The following is a 4,928-nucleotide window of genomic DNA, read 5'->3' on the forward strand; positions in this document are numbered from 1 at the left end:
ATGAGTCAGAATCTTAGTGTACCGAGGGAGAAAGGAACGAAGAACAGAGCCTAAGAAAACTGGCTCCTTGTAATTCCAGCAAGCTGGAGACCAGGTAGTAGCAGATTTCTGGAGGCCCCCCTTCTGTTCTTTGTTCCTTTACCTAGGAAGTTACCAACTAGTGATATGTAAACTAGCTGGTGAATACAGGAAAGCAATATAGGTAGCAGTTTGTTTACACCAAATTAGTTATGCACATTCCTTAGCCTGTTTATAGCCCTCAATGAATGTGCGAAGTTTCCCTGGCTCTGCTCGACTGATCTCAGTGAGCTCCTTGCAGCCAATTTCATCCAGCCTTGCTGCTGTTCTTTTCACAGTTCTGATGTTCTACAAACACCACTGCATAACTCTTGTGCTGAGCTATATTACCCAGCCCTTCCTTATACACATTCTTAAACTATGTACTGACAAGGAAAATAGGATTGCTGTGATTAGCTTAAGTTAGTCATCTAGAGTGAAATAGATTCTGATGACTAGAGAATGCGTGTAACTCTATTTCCTTTTAGCAAAGCAGTTGTCATTAAATAATTGGAATGCTAGAACTAAATTTCAGGCCTATCTCTAGCAATATATGCACTTTGGGTATTATTAACATTACTCCAAACTTTATCTCATTTTCTACTCTAGTTTCCTTAGATTCTTACTTTTTAAATTCATTGAAATACGTATGTTCTTGTAAGTGACCTGTGAATGTGACATCATTTGGAAAAATGGTTCTTTGCAGATGTAATTAATTTAAGGGCTATTTTTGGGCAGAACTGGGGATTGAACTCAGGCCCTTGCGCTTGCCAGGCAAGTGCTCATACTACTGAGCCATCTCCCTGGCCCCAATTTAAGGATTTAAAGGTGACAACATCCTGAGTTATATAAGCTACCTCTAAATCTACTGACAAATGTTTTTGTAAGAGAAAAAAGAGAAGAAATCCTCCAAAGTCCTCTGAGACTCAGAGGAGAAGGTCCATGTGAAGATGGAAAGAGAGGTTAGAGATGCTGCCATAAGCCAAGGAAAGCTAGGAGGAGGAGCAAGTAGTATTTTCTCCTAGAGCCTTTGGAGGGAACATAGTCCAGCTTGAACAGCCAGCCTTCCAGGTTCTGCACATACAGATTCAACCATGGAGGACTGGAAATATTCAGAAAAAAATTGCTTCTGTACTGAACATGTATAGACTCTATCTTGTCATTATTTCATGATCTATACAGCAATTTATATATTTATTTTCATTGTATAGTTATCCTAAGTATCTAAAGAGATTTAAAGTGTATAGAAAGATATGTGTGGAGATAGACTTCATGCAAATATATAACCTCTAATGCAATATATAAAATGTATAATGCAAATATATAATTAATATAGATATATTGCATGTGAATACTATGGTATTTTACATAAGGGATTTGGACATCCATGGATTTTATTTTATTTTATTTTGGGGGGAACAGATACTTTTATTTCATATTTACTAGATCATCAACAACTTCTCCCTACAACTGGAGTTTCATTTTATGTCCTTACTGAGTAATGAACAGTGACAAAGCCACTTAGACTAAGCTACTTAAAACACAGCTGGAATGCACAATGATTTAGTCACTAAGAGACTTAAATGGCAACTTGAAGAACATAGTCAAGTCCAGGGTGCAGTAAATGTCAGCTGAGATATAGTAGAACTCTAAGGGTTACTGATGCTGCATCCCTTGGCCACTAGCTGAATCTTGATGTGGAGGAAATTTTTAGCTAATGCCAAGTGGAGATGCAGAAAATACTATTTTGTCTTAGGAACTGTGCACAGGAGCCGCAAGGCAGGAAAGCACTAAACACTGCTGAGAGCATCCACTCCAGGAAGGACTTTACCTTCTAGGAGCTCTAACTTGCACCACCTCTAGTGCTCACAAGGCTAACTTTAGCCTCTGTGTGCCATTTGGCACAGCAAGTAGCAGTGTCTCCATCCCCTATGATGGTGATGCAGCCCCTAGAGATGGCTTTCACCACCTCATCCAGGAGGGCTTTGGTTCCCTTGGCAAAAACTTCCCATTCAAATACCCCCCCAGGTCCATTCCACACAGTCTGCTTGGCATGACCAACAGCCTCAGCATACTGCTTGCTGCTTTTAGGACTGCAGCCCAAGCCCATCCATCCAGCAGGTATGCCCTAGGCCACAGTGGCTTGGCCAGTCTTGGCATTCTCGTCAAACTTGTCAGCAGTGACAAAGTCAACAGACAAAGTAATCTTCACACCATTCTTCTCAACTTTGGCCCTTGGATCTTTAACAATCTTGAATCCCTCTTCATCAAACAGAGAAGTGCCAATCTCCATGTTGTTGAGCACTTTAAGGAAGATAAAAGCCATTCCACCACCAATAAGCATCTCATTGACTTTGTCTAGCATATTGTTGATCAACTGGATCTTATCTGCAACTTCCACTCTTCCTAAGGTGGTCAGGAAGGGTCACTCTGGGTTCTCCAAGGCCTTAGCAAAATAGCTCAGCTCCTTCATCAAAAATCCACTGCCTTCTGTGGCAGATTAACTCCCACCACAGAGCTGTGGGCTCGGTGTGCAGTGCTGAAAGCATCAGTGACATAGACATCCCCTAGCTTGGAAAGTGAAGCTTGGAAAGCATCTATTCTGGCCGGCTCAGCTTTAACCTTGTTCCCAGAAGCATCTTTCTCTTCCCTTCTTCCTCCACATGAAAGCAGAGGTTGCCTAGCAGGACAACAGACCCAGCTGGTGGGTCAGCACAGGATTTCTCTACTTCTGGGCCTACCTGGTCCTTCAAGAATACAATATCCTTGCCCAGCAGAGATTTGAATTCTACAGCAACTGGCTATAAGGAGTACTTGTCAAGCATTAAGAAACCATCTGGGCAGCCCAAGTGGCCCATAAGGACAACTGATTTGGCTCCATTGTCCAAGCAGAATTTGATGTTTGGGACAGCAGCCTTGGTTCTTTGGTTGTTGGTTATCTGGCTATTCTTCATAGGAACATTGAAATCCACTCATAACGACTCGCTTCCCTGTCATCTCTGGCTTGTCCAGAGTTAGCTTGTTAAAAAGTGACATTTTGGTAATGGAGTAGAGGCAAAGAAGCTGGGGACTCGGAGGCTGATGCATCTGCAGAGCGCCAGGGACACATGCAGAGTGTGGAGCACTGCAGTCCATGGATTTTAGTATCGTGTGTGTGTGTGTGTGTGTGTGTGTGTGTGTGTGTGTGTTTCCGAGAACTAAACCCTTGATATCAGACTTCTAACTGCTAGAATTATGAAAACAATACATTTTTGTTGTTTTGAGCTTCTCAGTTTAAAGTAATATTTTGAGAAAAATAATATTTTAAGAAATGAATACAAAGGTCCTTTTTCCTGAAGGGGCATCTGGGTAACTCATTGTTACAGTACACCAGCACTGGGACAGAGAATAATACGGCTTCTGAACAAACTGATAAAAACTCAGAAATCTCTTTTTTTTAATATCCCAGTTCATTAAAGTGGATTTTATTTGCTTGATTTGGATGTGGAGAAGTCTGCTCAAATAAGTGACAGAGTGGACCCCAGTACGCTTAATCAGTGTGCATGACCAGAAAATTAAGAAGACTCTGTGGCTGGTGGCTGTTCGCTCTGTAAAATGACCTAATTAGTTAGCAAGACCCCCAGACAATTCCCACAGAGGCAGATTTAATTGATGCTCTTTCAGGGAGACTTTACATTTAACTAAAAATGGTACTTTTGCTATAACATATTGTATTTTTAGAAAACCATTTCTTGGTTCTAAAGTAGTAGCTGTGCATTAACAGACTTTTTTTACCAAAAAAAATCCAAATTGTATACACTACGAGATGATAATTGCTTATAACTACATATGCTATAATTTAATTATATTTTGAATATGATATCTGCATTGTGTAAAGAGTAGTTGGTATTTAGCCACTAAATCACTGGAAGGAAAGCAATCATATTGACGTTGAGGGTTTAAAAATATTTATGTTTTAACTAAAACAAAGAAGAAAAAGTTCCAGGTTTTTCTCACAGTTGAAGTAATTTTTAATATTTAGAGTAATGCTCCACGAAGAAAATTGCATTTGTGCTATTTGAAAGAAGTGAGGAAAGTATCTATGAAATACAAAGCATAGAACTGGAAATTTGTAGAAAACCCTGGAAACATCACTAAACTTTATTTGGGAAAGGCTCTTGTTGCTATGAGCAAGATGTACGTTTTATAGAATTAAATTGTTTCTCTTCACGGGCCGGTGAGATAGCTCAGTGGTCTAAAGCACCTGCTTAGACAAGCTTAGGCAGCTACAGGTAACCACAGTTCGATTCCCAGCACCATATGCCATGCCAGACCTACCCTTAGGGTAGGCTGAGCCAGCCCAAAAAATAAAAAATAAAAATAAATAAATAGTTTCTCTTCACTATGAATTACACAAGGTAAAGGTCTAGAATTATCATGTTATGAATGTGACTGAATTAGCTCTAAAAATATTTAAAAATAGGTAGTTATGAACAGAAGATTGAAATCCTCATTTAGTAATCAGTATTATTCTTTTCATCTTTTATTTTAAAGATTGTAAAAAATAGAAACAATACAGAATTTCAAAAAACAAGGTGATAGGAATTCAACAATGGTTGTTATATTGCATATATTAAATAACTTCAGGACCTCCCCCCAAGCTAGGCAATACTAACTGATCACACCACACACAAAGAAATATTGAATTTGAGAATGTTAAGAATATTTATTAAAGGGGGCCGGGGAGATGGAATAAGGAGTAAGCAAGGTGAGTGGGGCTGCCCTTTTCCTTTTTTCTTCTTCTATTTTCTTTTTCCTGTTCCTTTTTTTCTTATTTTATTTCTTTCTCTTTTTCAAATGGCTGGGAAGAACTCCAACCATAGAAAACTAAT

At 39.3% G+C, this 4,928-nt stretch overlaps 1 pseudogene; it reads right to left on the bottom strand.

The window, feature by feature from the left end:
- Positions 1-1,843: 1,843 nt before the first annotated feature.
- On the bottom strand, positions 1,844-3,093 carry LOC101564202 (annotated as a pseudogene).
- Positions 3,094-4,928: the final 1,835 nt, after the last annotated feature.

The sequence above is a fragment of the Octodon degus genome, unplaced genomic scaffold, assembly GCF_000260255.1.
Source record: "Octodon degus isolate 3935 unplaced genomic scaffold, OctDeg1.0 scaffold00065, whole genome shotgun sequence".
NCBI lineage: Eukaryota > Metazoa > Chordata > Mammalia > Rodentia > Octodontidae > Octodon > Octodon degus.